The sequence below is a fragment of the Triticum aestivum genome, chromosome 6B (genome assembly GCF_018294505.1).
Source record: "Triticum aestivum cultivar Chinese Spring chromosome 6B, IWGSC CS RefSeq v2.1, whole genome shotgun sequence".
Taxonomy (NCBI): Eukaryota; Viridiplantae; Streptophyta; class Magnoliopsida; order Poales; family Poaceae; genus Triticum; species Triticum aestivum.
The window spans coordinates 419,939,278-419,955,155 of NC_057810.1; positions in this window are offsets into that span (position 1 = coordinate 419,939,278).

Below are 15,878 nucleotides of genomic sequence, written 5' to 3' on the forward strand. Positions count from 1 at the left end.
GCTAGATATATGTCACACAAACTCCTTCTCCCTACTAGCAAGATGCCCATGCGTTGCACGGAACATGAAGATGCATTTGTATGAGTAGTTTATCTTGTGGGAGAAAAGGATGAACGAGGGAATGCCTTATTTGCAAATGCGGAGAGGGGTCTGGGTATCTTTTTGCAAATTGCCATCGTTTCCTTCCTATCCGTCGGATATAAATCAGATGGCCTATATTGCAGGATGGTAGGAACACCATCATCACCAAATCTGTTTTTTACAAGAGTAGAGATATGTGAGTGTCACTGCCCCCCCCCACACCCACACACCCACACTTCCCAACACCGAAGGAGTAGGGTGACACCTCGATCTTGATACTAATCTATCGACTTGCTTCTCTCTCAAACACACACACACACACTACCCGACACCGAAGGAGTAGGGTGGCACCTCGATCTTGATAGTAATTTATCTACTGCTCTTTCAAACACACACACATACACACACACTCATTAGTTGTGCCTCTGTGCCTACCGCACACACTCTCGATACGTCTTTCTCTCCCTCCCCTCCCCCCCACCCCAACAACGACAGCAGAAGGGTGACAACTCGATCTGATCATAATCTATCAATTGGTTTCTCTCTCAAACATTGTGTCTCTGTGCCTCACTCAATAGCCCCCTCGATATGTAGACTTCTCGCGCGCACACAGCTGTAGTGACGATGACGCTAAACCCAGTGTGCCTTGTTTTTACCGGCCTCATGTGATAGTTTTCACCCTATTTTCTGTTATTTAACAAGGCAACATTTTCTTTGTTACTACTAGTGAATCTGAAATCATTCGGGGCAGACATAAAATATATCACTTCAACCCAATTATCGCAGCAACTATTTTAAAAGAAACTAGCTAGCTACCCGTGCGTTGCATGGAACATCAAGATGCATTTGTATGAGTAGTTTATCTTTAAAGGTTGAACAAGGGAAGACCTTATTTGCGAACGTGGAGAGGCATGAGGGTATATTTTTGCAAATTTGCCATAGTTTCTTTCCTATCCGTTAGATATAAATCCGATGGCCTATATTGCAGGATGGCACGCACACCGTCATCACAAACCCTGTCTTCTACTCCCTCCGTTCCTAAATACTCCCTCCGTCCAAAAATAGTTGTCATCAAAATGGATAAAAAGAGATGTATCTAAAACTAAAATACGTCTAGATACATTTCCTTTTATCCATTTTGATGACAAGTATTTCTGGACGGAGGGAGTATTTGTCTTTTTAGAGATTTCAACAAGTGACTATGACCAGACCTTACCAACATACTCAAAAAAGTAGTCCATAATTTTGATGTTACCCTGTTTTCTTGGCGGTGCAGTGCCATTTGGATACCTCATAAATAAATCAAGGAGAATCTGACCCCTTCCTAAAAAGACATACGGAGCAAAATGAGTGAATCTACACTCTAAAATATGTCTACATACACATCCATATGTGGTAGTCCATTTGAAATCTGAAAAAGACAAATATTTACGAAGGAATGGAAGAGTAGACATGATGACATGGTCTACAACATGGTCTACAACAAAAATGTGCTGGACTGTTTAGCACCGGATGCTCGCAACATGATGACATGAGTTCGAATTCTGTCTTTTAACTTTAAATTTGAGTACTTAGAATACAAGATTAAGGATGGACTTGTTTCTTTTTAACTTTCTGTACGAAGCTGTAGCCACCGTGCAAGTCATGTGTACACTGTACATGCAATTAACTTTCTATAGAGGGACAATCATACAGGCAATTAACTCAAATGGATTGGATGTCACTCTATTATTTCCAGCATAAGAGCATCTCCAACGGCAACCGGCAAATTTCCTCCCGCTTCCTTCCGCGGAGGACGACATCAAATGCCAGCAGCATACATTTTCACAACTCTAACCAACCAGATGAAATTTGTGCAAACACGGACTGATTTCATATAAGCATGAAGGATCTCGTATAAAAAAGTCGGATCTTCATATAAACATGATGGATTTCATTACATTTACATGAACTAAGCGGTGCCAATCCGGCTCTCTTGGTATAATTAATACTCCCAACATTCGGAAGTACTTGTCCTAGAAATCGATGTATCTAGACTTATTTTAGTTATAGATACATACAATTTATCCATTCTTAGAACAAATATTTCCCGCCAGCTGGAGAGGGAGTACATAATCTAAATGGCCGCCCGCGGATCCCTTTGTCTTCCTCATGTCCGTCAGACACTTGCGGGGTCGACGAAGGTCCTCAGAAGAGACGAAGAAGCAAAGAAACCACCTGAATGCGCAGTAGTCGCCTCGGTGGTGGCCTTCATGGGTCGTAAGTGGCGGCGGCCTCCCGTGTTCTACTTCTCCTTGATGATAGCGGCGGACACGGAGAAGCTCGCCACCAACTCATCACTCTCCATGCGCCCGACTTCTGTCTCTGCCTGCATGGTGCTACCACAGGCACATGAGGCACGCCCACAGACATGGGAGGCGCGGCCACCGCAGACACTAGTGGCGCAGTACTACGCGGCAGCGACGACGCCTGTACTGGCGTGCTTGCCGCTGTGCCGGCGTGGAGCAACTCGCCACTCCTCATTGAGCTGAACTGGAGCAGCGAGTTGCTGAACCACGCGCCTGCTTGGGGCGGCAACTGGCTCCGTCGGGCCAAGCGAGGTTCATGAAGCACCGAGCAGCCTCGCCTGTATCCGGAGGGCTCGGCAGGCCACCCAGCCGGGTAATATGCCGGAGAACGGTTCCTCGGAAGCCATCGGAAGAGTGGAGAAAATGGCGAAGGAGAAGTTGGGCAGTGGCGGAGTGGTGCAATTCTTGCCCGCTGTCTGCCTGGCCTCGTGTAAATAGAGGGCGGACGGTAGGAGCTTGGCCGGCGTCTGGCCTCATTTAAACTGAGGGCGGACGGGAGGAGCTCGGCCGGTGTTGCGTTTAATTCCGGCTCGCTCATGAATGGACGTGTGGACGAAGTAGGATTCTCGGTTTGCATGCGGGTTTAACGGAGGGGTTTGATGGAGGCGAGGAGGCGTGTTCAGCCGGGCATGCAGCGGGCGGTGCAGTACTATTCGATTTGACAATAGTAATGAGCCTTCAAATCACAAAGGCCCTCTCCTCTCGTGAAACTGACCAAGCTAAACTGCCCCGCCCTCTAGCCATTTAAAAAATGTATATACTCCACTTTTGTACAGTAGCAGTTTCGATGGATTGCGCCATGGAGCAAAACTTCAAATTAAAAAAAAGGTGGTACATATAGAGAGCGCTCATCGCCAAATTATGCATATAGTACTATTAAAAAAGTTAGTACGTGCTTAAATGGGGTGCTAAATTCTATTAAAGAAATACTAATAGTATGTATATACCGAAGAGTTAGTAACGAGAAGAAACATAACATAGTTCTACTAGGTGTTCAACATAACACACCCCTCTAATTAAACTAAGCACACCTAAAATTAAACTATGCAACTAATCCGGTAAACACTGCATTAGAGCCACCATGAGCAACAACACTGACACCTTACTCACTCGGAGTCCTCGTCCATGTCCTTGACTTCGTCCTTGTCCCTCTTCCTCTTGGCCGATACTTCTTTGCTTGAACTGCACACTTGGCTCTTGCTCTTCATCCAACCCTTGTAGATATTGAAACAAAGGTAGCCATCCATTGCAGCATAGTGGATGTGGTCCATATCTAGTACATTCCGCTGCCATGCATGACAATGAAACGTGTATTGAGGTTTCTCCAGTTTACCGTATGAAGGATGAACAATGGCTCCTGCCAGGGTCAGCACTGAAGGCTGGACACTGGAGGGCAGCAGCCGATTCTTCTGGAGGTCGAAGGGGTTGCCTACAACAAGGCCTATCTGAACAAGGACTTCTTTGTCATTCGTAAAGTCTACAGTAACGAATTTGATTAGGTTGCTCTTGAGGAAGTTCTTAAAATCTAGGCATTCAACGTCGGCATGGCATATGTGGTAGACCAAGCATAAGTCATGCACACAAATCTGGATCACGGCAGGCTTCTTCCTCTCTTCCTCCTTTAGACCCTTCTCTCGTCGTAGGACTGTGGTGTACTAAACATCTAGCCCAGCGACCCACTCATCATCTGAGTTTTCAAACATGCATCTGAAGTGAGAAAGGCATCCTTTCACCGTTGCGGAAGAACGGGTGTAGATGACGTTGATCTCATCGCCGGTTATGGTTCTAACCTTGTACACACCGCCAATCATGGAGATTTGGGACGCCATGGATTTGGGAGGAGGGTTAGGATTAGTGGAACTGCCGTAATGTGAAAGGAGAGGACGACTAGGAGCGAACCGCCGTAATATTAAAGGATGTGCGGGGACGAGTAGGAGCGAACTGCCAGCGTGCGAACGGCAGGGTAATGACTTTCCATTCTCCCATGATACGGGCTTCCGAGAGCCCTTGGATCTGAGATAGAACGGTTGCATGGCATGATTCTAGACCTATGGGTGAATATCCTATCCTGGAGGGTTATTCTGCAAATTTTCAGCAACTTAGCATGCGACCGTTCGATCTCAGATCCAAGGGCTGCCAACAGCCCTTATCATGGTCGCGCCTAGCATGACTGTCGCGTCACTCGCGCGGTCACACCCATGGAGATTTAACACGGTGCGTTAGGCTATCTGATGTTGGCATGTCATCACTTAGTCACTCATACTACAACTAGGTTAGCTATAATGTTGGCAACAAGTGTATTTTTTTACTTCTCTCTATCTCTTTCTTCGTACTCCCTCTGTCCCATAATATAAGAACGTTTTTGACACTAGCATAGTGCCAAAAACGTTTTATATTATGGGACAGAGGGAGTAGTAGTTATTGCATTTGCCAAGGAGTGACATCTTCCAATGAAATGATGCTTAGATGAGGTGCTAAGGGCATTAAATGGCTTAGCAATCAAGTCCCCAATGCGTAGGTGCTTATTAGTTTTTTGTTGCTAAGTTTGCTTCATTTAATTAGCTATAGACTCAAAGTTGTCTTTTCACCTAGGTACACGCGCTTAGCACCGTTTCTTCCTTGGGTCACCAAACTTGCCACATCAGACTATATGCCTATGTGGCAAGCTTAGCACATGTAGGAGCAAGTAAGTACAACAATAGTGGGCTATAAGCCCGCTTTACATGGCATTTTTGCATATGTGGAGGAAAGAGGCAAGGAAAAAGTGGAGAAGTGAGCTCTCATGCAAGAGCCAACCTCAACTACATGGTGGAGCACTGCGAGAGGCACCTGTATGGAGGTGGTCAGGAATCAGGAGACTCACGCCGGTCGTAGCACCGTAGTTAAAATGATAATGGCAAGTCAAATCACGGGGCCCCACCTGTCCAGTAGTAACTCACTGTCAAATTACACAACCCTACATTTACAACATCCTACTCCCTCATCTTCTCGCGTCTCTGTCGAACCGACTAGGCGGAACTGCCCCTCCTACCGCGTAGGAAAAGCCCCGCCCTTGACTTTTAAATAGTACTCCCTCCGTCCGGGTTTCTTAGGCCCCTGGGCAGAGGGAGCGCGTCCCCTCTTATTAGGCCCCTTCATCGATATATAGTTGGTCTTCTGAAGCATAGTAAATTTTAAGCCGCTTTCATGCACAAGCTCCTATACATTGAGCGATTAGTACTCCTGGCACAATGCCCAGAACTAGCCGTCCAATGCATGCACTTCTAGTCCTCCTTCTATTGGCACATGCATGGACCATGTGGCATCCGAGGCCGGGAGAAATTAGCACCAGCACTGTGCGCATGAGCTGGCGCCGGTTTCCCAAGCATCAAGAAATTAAACGGCTGCATTTGCAGGGAATTAATCATCTTATCTTGGTACATGTGATTTGGTCGGGGGGCCTAACAAACCCGGACGGAGGTAGTACTACAGTATACTCCCTCCGTCTAGGTGACCAAGGTGGAGAGGAAAACGAGAGAACTTAATGTTTATTTGCTAAGGCTGGCTGTAATGGTAGTATCATAGCTAGTACTATCATGCATGCCAACTATGCAATTTTGATGAGGTGTCGTAGAATTAAATGAAGAAAGTGAGAGTTGAGTATCATATCATGATACCGTATCATAATAAATGCTATGCTACTATGTTTCATACATGGCAATAAATAAAGTACTACTCCCTCCGTTCCTAAATATTTGTCTTTCTAGAGATTTCAACAAGTGACTACATACGGAGCAAAAAGAGTGAATCTACACTCTAAAATATGTATATATACATCCGTATGTAGTAGTTCATTTGAAATCACTAAAAAGACAATTATTTAGGAACAGAGGGAGTACATGATACTAATATATGATACTAAGCATTATTAATATCATTGCGTGCAACGAATTGACCACTGCATGTCATGTTTGATAGTCTCAAGTCATTAAAAGCATACAAGCCCCACATCTCTTATTGGTTGATTCCTCTATTTATGTCAAAAAATAAGAAACAATGTGAGAGTTAATGCACCGCGCCTATGTGTTTACTATTTGGTTTTCGTAAGATGACTTACTCATGTAGACGGAGGGAGTATTCGATTTGACAGCGGGCGGCACAGTTCTCGATACAGCTTTAATGCAGACGAGGGAGGGAGTGGCGGTTCTCGAAATGTTGAACGGCCAATGCATCCTCCTTCAATTAATGCATGAGGGAAGTAATGGGAGGAGGTCTGGGAAAAGAGGCTACACGATGTGAATGCAATATAGTTTGCCCTCATATAAAGGCGCCCCTCCATTCCAATGCATCTACCACATTGTACACACCTAAGCATTTTCCTAAGAACCTACACTAAGCGCAAAAGAGCTCACTCTAGACCCATGGCGGCGATGCGCGCAAGCGGCCAGCGGCTATGCCACATGATCCACGACGTCGGCCTGCGGCATGGCGCCGAGGATCTTCTCCAGACGGTGTTGGAGACCGGCTGGTGGATGGCCGCCGTCGATGCCAACTATGACTCTCAGTTGGACCGGATGATCGTTGCCACCAGCAACAAGTTCACCGTCCTCAAGAAGCTCGCGGACGACATCGCCGTACTCCTCCAGCCCACGCACCCGGGCTCCTCATTGCCTGCCACCCTAATCGGCCTCCATGGCTAGAACCTCTTTCAAGCACTGGTGGCCCTGCGACTGCCCGCCGATGCCACGATGAATGTCCACCTTGAGATTGCGCTCGCCAGGAGGCGCCTCGCCCTGCAAGAATTCGTCGACCTACACATCCACGTGTACGAGCAAATCATGTACATAGGTATCTACAAGGCCAGTGAGGGCGCTACGACATTGGCCTTCTGTCGGTGTCAAAACCGGCGGATCTCGGGTAGGGGGTCCCGAACTGTGCGTCTAGGCGGATGGTAACAGGAGACGAGGGACACGATGTTTTACCCAGGTTCGGGCCCTCTTGATGGAGGTAAAACCCTATGTCCTGCTTGATTAATATTGATGATGTGTATTACAAGAGTGGATCTACCACGAGATCAAGGAGGCTAAAACCCTAGAAGCTAGCCTATGGTATGATTTTTGTAATGGATGTTGTGTCCTACGGACTAAAGCCCTCCGGTTTATATAGACACCGGGGAGGGCTAGGGTTACACAGAGTCGGTTACAATGGTAGGAGATCTACATATCCGTATCGCCAAGCTTGCCTTCCACGCCAAGGAAAGTCCCATCCGGACACGGGACGGAGTCTTCAATCTTGTATCTTCGTAGTCTTGGAGTCCGGCGGACGATGATAGTCCGGCTGTCCGGACACCCCCTAGTCCAGGACTCCCTCAGTAGCCCCTGAACCTGGCTTCAATGACGATGAGTCCAGCGCGCATAATGTTCGGCATTGCAAGGCGGGTTCCTCCTCCGAATAATCCATAGAAGATTGTGAACCCCAGGATAGCTAGTGTCCGGCTCTGCAAAATAAATTCCACGTTCCACTGTAGAGAGAATAATATATACACAAGTTCAATCTGCTGACGTATTTTGCGGCATGACGTCACACCACTACCAAGCCTTTACTTGAATCGTTTTTTATTATACCACCTCGGCGCGTTTAGCGAAGCGGTTTCCTTGGCACGTCTTGTCGAAGCAGAGATCGTGTTCCCCTTATTCCGGGATCCTCATCAATACGGACGTGGGTAACCCAACCGCGCCCGTCGCCACACCTCCTCTATCGAAGGCGAGTCCCGAACTGTCACGGAGACGGCTCTTGGTATTCTCCCTTTTTATAATAGGACCAAGGCTCGTTTCTTTTCTTCAATCTTCCACCGAATCTTCTCCTTGCTCCAAGTTCCAACACCCAGAGCCCCAGATTCGAGCGCTTCGGACCTTCAACAATGTCCGGCTCCGACCTTCAGGGCCGGTGGATGCCCTCCTCCGTTACGGAGGAAGACGTGTTAAAGCTGCGGGAGGCCAGGTACCTGTCCTATGAGATTTCGCACAGGCTGCCCGCCGAAGGGCAGGCCATCCCCAACCCCGAGCCCGGCGAGTATGTCGTCTTTGTGTCCCACCTCCGTCGGGGTTTAGGCTTCCTGATGGATCCTTTTGTGAGGGGGCTCATGTTCTACTATGGGTTGGAATTCCATTACCTGGCTCCGGAGTCTATCCTCCATATTTCCGCGTTTATTGTTGTCTGTGAAGCCTTCCTCCGCGTCACCCCCCACTTTGGCCTGTGGCTGAAGACCTTCAATGTGGAGCCGAAGATGATCGGGGGGCGTCAAGCAGAGTGCGACGGGGCGGCCATAAGCAGGAGGGCCGATGCCCCGTGGCCCGAGGGCTCCTTCCAAGAGGAGCTCGGCTTGTGGCAGCAGGAGTGGTTCTATATCACCGCTCCGAAGGGCAGCAGGCAGAAGCCGCCGCCCGTATTCCGCTCGGGACCTCCTCGATGATTGATGTCGTGGGTCAACCAAGGGCTCAACTGGGGTCCGTCAAAAGATGTCCCGTATTGCAGGGCCGGATTCGAGACCTCCAGGCGAGGGAGATCGATCTGGTCGTGGTGATGCAGGTTATGCTGATTAGGCGTCTCCTGCCCTGCAAACGTTGTCCTCTCCGACTATGGGAGTTTAATCCGGAGGGACCACGGATTCTCCAACGCTTCATGGGTATGACACCCGTGGAGATGTACAAATTATTCTTCGGACCGCCAGTGGCGTGTCCGGAATTGACCGAGGACGCTGGCCTAAGCTGCAATCGCCCGGATACTCAAGTAAGTAGCTCGGTGTTCGGACGTACCGTCTGTTTGTCTTTCTATAATTCGCCCTTTAACCCATTATCCTTCTACAGGAGTGGATAGCGCAAGCAAAGCTGATACGGTGTCCGGCCCCCCTCCCAGAGACCGCGCCGGATCCCGTGCTGGTCCAGATGCTGGAAGCTGCGCCTTTAGAAGAAGGCGGTGGGGAAAATAAGGGAGCCACCGCCTCGACTAAGGAGGCTCTTGAAAAAGGGGGGATCGAGAATCCCTCCCTCCAAGGGGAGAAAGGACCGCCTCTGGAGACCCGGAGGCCAAAGCCCCTAAGCGGGGGAAGAAGTCTTCACCAGAGGGTGCTGCGTCCGGGGAGGTCCCGGCCGCACAGTCTCCCCTAAAGAATCAGCCCTCCAGCGAGTTGTAAGTAGAAAGAAGGGGGTTCGGTGATAAGAGACATCCCTGTTTGTGCTTCTGAGGATAACCAAAGTTTTTACCTTTGTAGTTCGGATCTCCGACCTTCTCAGATGAGCTCATCTTCGGGGGACCTTCGTCCGGAGATGATGGAGAGCGAGACGTCTCCGTCTGCTGCGCCGTCGGATAGGGCGGACGAGCATGAAGTGTCATCACGGAGGGTATCCCCGAGCCCGGCAGAGCCGAAGAGTTCGGCGCCGACTAGTGTTCGGCCGGGGGAGCTGAAGGATCTGCTTGAGAGGGCGTCCATCTCAGAAGATCACCATGCATTGATGAATATGATGATTGGAAGGATTTCGTCCGCCGAAAGCGGATTGCATAATGCCGTCAGGAGTTTGCTGGTGGGATTTGAGGTACGTAAAAATGACATACCTTTTGGCAGTTTTGCACATGGAAGTGCGCCCTGCATAGATAGTAGCCCCTGAGACTCAGTAGGTTGTCGAAAGCGACAGCGTGCCGAGGATCAAAATCGCAGGTTTCAATCTTCGCCGTTCCTATGCAGGTGGCGGATCGTCCAGGGGTCGGCCGGACTGATGGAGTTGTCGAACTAAAGCGGCAACTCGACGTTGCGGATGCGGACATCGCGCTAGTCAACAGGCGACTTGACGAGTCGCAAGGTAAATTTTTTTTGTCCCCGCAGTCACCTTGTAAGGGAGCTGAAGGCCATCTCTTATAATATTTGTGCTTGACGCAGATGGTGCTGCTGCTGTGGAGAGCCTTCGGGCCGAACTTGCTCAAGCCAAGGAGCACGCCAAAAGGAGTAATGCGGCGGCCTTGAGGGCGGCCGAGGAGTTAGAAGTCGAAAGGGCTGCACACTGTCGAAGCAGGGAAGAGATGGCCGAAATGGCCGTGAAGTTGAAAGATGCTACCGACCGCACTGAGGCTCTTGAAAAGGAGCGCCTATCGGAGCGAGAAGACCTGGGGAAGGCCACCGCCGAATCCAAGGACGCCCGATCTTCAATGCGGGCTATAAAGGAGGAGCTGCGCCAAGCCAGAGACATTGTGGCTGGCAAGCCCTTTCTGCTGCGCCGAAGGTTTACGGATCCTAAGTATGCTCAACTTGGCCAGCTGTGGGGGCCGGAGGATCCTTATATGGACTTAGCGGCAAGTGCGGCGGGTGCCGTTGTGCACTTTCGGAGCCAGAAGGATCACAAGACGGAAGAGCTGTTTTGGTCTCAATTCCATAGTCCGGATTGTTGACTTCTGCTGACCGATCGGTTGGCCGAATGGGCTGAGCTGAATAGGTTGTCCGGGCTTGCCATGACGGATATCGTGACTCATGTCTGGCCGGATAGGCCCAAGCCGAAGAGCTATTTTGGCTTGTTGCAGCAATTTCTTGGGGCGGTGCCGCATATCAAGGCGATGAAGCGGTCAGCCTACATAGAGGGAGCACGGATGGCACTTGCCCGTGTGAAGACACACTGGACGGAGATGGATGCCGCCGCTGTTGCGACCCAGGGTTCGGATGTGAACCGGTTACCCGCCGAGCACTATTTTGGGGAAGTTCTGCGTGGTGCTCGTATAATGGAGTCGCAGTGCTCGAAAAATGTCACGTTCAAATGAACGTTTTATCTTGTAAAACAATGTTTATGATATAGGCGCTTTTTGTACTTGTGCGTTCAAGTATTGAAATATCTCCTATGCGACCGTGTATGTATACGTATGTATAACCTGAAAGATGGCAGTCGTCGTCTTCAGCCCCCACGCACAAGGTGTGGGGGTGTTCGCAAAGACAGCGCATTTTCACACTTAATCTGATGTCTCGGTCCTGTTTAAGGAGGTGGTAGCGTAGCAAACGAGGCAACCGGACTATAATGCTTTATCACTTTCACTTAGCCATTGGAGTTCGAGGGTGGGACTACGATATAGCAACTGGGGGCACCCCGCTCTCCGAATTCGGGGTGCGTATGTGCCTGGCCGGGAAGCGGTCCTTCGTCGAAGCGGAGGAATTCTAAACATTCCGGTGGTCGATCGAGTGGTTGACCAGTCTCTCGCTGTATCATGACAGTTAGTTTTCGGCTTTCTCCACTGAGGTGCTCGCCCAGCCGAACTGGGGCACAATCGCAGTAGTTCTCCTGGTGCCACGTTAGCCGATGATACGGAACGTAAGGCAGCAAAACACAGGAGCCAAGCAAACCCAACATTTGACCAAAGACATGATTCGGAGCTGATGCATATAAGGCCTAACTCGAGACGCCGAACACTCCCTAAGGTGTTCGGTCTTTTATAATAACGGGCGAAACAATGCCCTAAGCCCCTTGTGTCCCGGTACGGGCGAGGTCCTCTGACGCGGCCGATGCCAAAACGTCAGTATCCTCTCTGGTTATCATGAAAAACCAGGGGATTATAGCAACAAGAGACAGTAAAAAAGGTTTATGCAGGGTCTTAATCTGAAAAGAATCCTAGCAACGGGTCCCTACTGCATGTCTGCGCCTGTGTCTCCGTTGTGCCGTTATCCTGGACGGGTGTGCACGGTGTTCATCTGTAAAAAGAGAGGAACTTAGAAAGAAATCGTGCGAAAAGTGCGTAAAGATTAAAATATTAATAAATTAATAAAGCTGAGCCTATATTAGCCCATTGTTGATTATATGCGCAGCCCCCTGTGAAGGGGTGTGCGGCTAGGGAGCCCCTAGCTTATTTATGCCGGACTCGTCTAGCCATGTCCGGGGTCTTTTAACGACCCTCTTAATGAAATGATGCCTCGTGGACCGGGCATTTTGAGTGTAAGAGACGCGTAATGTGGTATTGCGTTAAAGCGGACAAAAGCTTCATGCCCCAATAGTCCTTGATAGCTACTTTTGAATGGGGCGACATGGAAGATTAGCTTTTCGCGTCGGAAGTTGTCCGGTGACCCGAACACAACTTCTAGTAATAACGAGCCTGTGCACTTGGCGTAAGGGCCTGGCGTCACTCCTTTAAAGGAAGTGCGGCTATGTCGAATTTTAGTAAGGTCTATCCCCAACTTGCGGATTGTGTTCGGATATAGCAGGTTTAAATCACTGCCGCCGTCCATCAGAACTTGTGTAAATTGTAGTCCGTCAATTATAGGATCCAATATCAGAGCAGTCCATCCTGCGTTCCGAATGCTTTTGGAATAATCCAGGTGGTCGAAAGTGACTGGTTTTGACATCCAACTTCGGGGTTCCGCTGGGGTGGACCGTGCGGCATTTATTTTAACGGGTGCCACATTGTTTTTTTGTAATATCACATGAAGTGAGTTTACTGTTTTGACTTCTTGTGAGAAAGTCTTTTGTTTTCTGGTGCTCTGCTGGTGGGGTTTATCATCATCCTTGCTTGATGCGTCGAGCCCCTTGTGTTCGGCGTTGAGTCGGCCGGACTGTTTGAAACCCCAGCAATCTCTGTGGGTGTGGTTTGCAGGCCTTCCGGGGGTACTGTGGATTTGACATATCCGATCCAAAATTTTGTTTAAGTTGGATAGCTCATCACTGTTGTCCTTAAGAGGCAGTGTTTTGTTGCTTGGCCACGAGCTTTTGAATCCGGCGTTGACCGCCGTATTCTTTGGGCTTTTTTCTTTATTCCGGCGCTGATCCTTTCTGCGCCGTGATTTGCCGTTTCCATCTCTGATCTCGGATGTACTCGGGTCGCTGGTGCTGCATCTTGCTAGCCAGCTGTCCTCCCCCGCGCAAAAGCGGGTCATGAGGCTTGTTAGCACGGCCATTGTCCTCGGCTTCTCTTGGCCGAGGTGTCTGGCGAGCCATTCATCACGAACGTTGTGTTTAAAGGCTGCTAAGGCTTCCGCGTCCAGACAGTCGACTATTTGGTTCTTTTTGGTAAGGAAACTGTTCCAGAATTTGCACGCTGACTCTCCGGGCTGTTGAGTTATATGACTTAGATCGTCTGCATCCGGAGGGCGGACATAAGTCCCTTGAAAATTTGCTCTAAACGCGTCCTCGAGCTCTTCCCAACTTCCAACAGTGTTTTCTGGGAGGCTTTTGAGCCAATGCCGAGCTGGCCCTTTGAGCTTGAGGGGTAGATATTTTATGGCGTGGAGATCATCTCCTCTAGCCATGTGTATGTGTAGTATGTAATCCTCTATCCAGACTCCAGGGTCTGTTGTTCCGTCGTATGCCTCTATGTTTATGGGTTTGAACCCTGCTGGAAATTCATGATCCAGCACCTCATCGGTGAAACATAGTGGGTGTGCGGCGCCCCTGTATTTGGGTGTGCCGCTGTCTTCGAACACTTGGCGTGTTGTGATGCTTCCTGGGGCCCTCTTTTTTGGCCCGTAAATGGACCTGGCTGGGCCATCTGTTTTCCCAAGATCATGAGTCGGCTTGAGTGCGGCGCCGCTTGTCGCTTTTGGCCTGTCATCTGGTCGTCTATCCGGCCAGGCGGCTTCTTTAATTTTTGACTGTGGTGGCTCTATGGCTTCCTCGTCAAATTCTGGCAGCAGCTTGCGCTTCGGGTAGCTCTTTGATTGATGGCCATTGCCATATTTGTCTGCGGTCTTGAGTACTTTGCTCCACCTCATTCTGAGTATGTCTTCCGCTGTTTTGAGCTTCCGTTTTTCCTTCTTCAAGCTTCTTGCGGTGGCGACGAGTCTTTCGTGAAGGTTCTTATGCTCCGGTGGTGTGTCCGGCATGAGGTCGTCCGGACTGTTGGTTTCGCCGGGTATGGATTGATTATCCGATTCGTCCTGTTCGGACGGTTGCTTGGTTGCATGTTCGTCGTCCACTGGTTTGCCCTGCTCTATTGCTGGGTCATTAGGAATGTTGTTTTTGTCGAGGCGGGGCTTAGGGCGGCACTTGCGTCGCCGTTTTGGTTGTTTATCGGCTGGATTATCCTTTGCCGCGCCCCGTTGTTCCTCATCGTCACTTCTTTTTGGGGTATCCACCATACATACGTCATGTGTTGGGGTGGTCCTCCAGTGCCCTGTAGGCGCTGGTTCTTGATCGTCTTCGGCATCGTCGTCCATACCGCCGATGTCCTCGGAGTCATAGTCTAGCATGTCGGTTAAATCTTCGACAGTGGCTACAAAGTGGGTGGTGGGTGGGCTTTGAATTTCTTCGTCGTCCACATCCCAACCATCCTGGCCATAATCGGGCCAGGGCTCTTCGGATAACGAGAGACGCTTTAGCAATTTTAAGATGTCGCCAAAGGGCGGGTGTTGAAAGATGTCTGCGGCGGTGAACTCCATGATCGGCGCCCAATCAGATTCGACTGGCAAGGGCGCAGGAGGTTCAGAGTCCGGCACCTCGGAGTCACGAGCTTTATAAGGGATGGGGTCAGTGTTCGGCTCCATCGTTGTGGACGTCGCAGCCCCCGAGGCGGTGCCCAGCCACCCGTCCTCGATCTGCGCAATCGGCTCCGGACTATAGGCCGGAGCGGATTCGTGTGCGGCCTCCAAGGTACTGTCCGGCGGCAGAGTTAGATCCTTCCCATCGTGACAGTGAGGCATGATCGGCTGCGGCTCGGATCCATCGAAGATCTAGTCTCCGCGGATATCCGCAGTGAAGTTTAGGCTTCCAAATCTGACCTGACGGCCAGGGGCATAGCTTTCGATATGCTCCAGATGGCCAATTGAATTGGCCCGCAGTGCGAAGCCGCCGAACACGAAGATCTGTCCGGGGAGAAAAGTCTCACCCTGGACAGCGTTGTTGTTGATTGAAGAAGCCATCAGGCCTATCGGTGACGACACAGAGGAACTCTCAATGAAAGCACCAATGTCGGTGTCAAAACCGGCGAATCTCGGGTAGGGGGTCCCGAACTATGCGTCTAGGCGGATGGTAACAGGAGACGAGGGACACGATGTTTTACCCAGGTTCGGGCCCTCTTGATGGAGGTAAAACCCTACGTCCTGCTTGATTAATATTGATGATGTGTATTACAAGAGTGGATCTACCACGAGATCAAGGAGGCTAAAACCCTAGAAGCTAGCCTATGGTATGATTGTTGTAATGGATGTTGTGTCCTACGGACTAAAGCCCTCCGGTTTATATAGACACCGGGGAGGGCTAGGGTTACACAGAGTCGGTTACAATGGTAGGAGATCTACATATCCGTATCGCCAAGCTTGCCTTCCACGCCAAGGAAAGTCCCATCCGGACACGGGACGGAGTCTTCAATCTTGTATCTTCGTAGTCTTGGAGTCCGGCGGACGATGATAGTCTGGCTGTCCGGACACCCCCTAGTCCAGGACTCCCTCACCTTCCTCAACGGCTGGTAGCCTTGGATGCCTTTGCTGAGAAGCACCTTGACCTTGCCACAAAA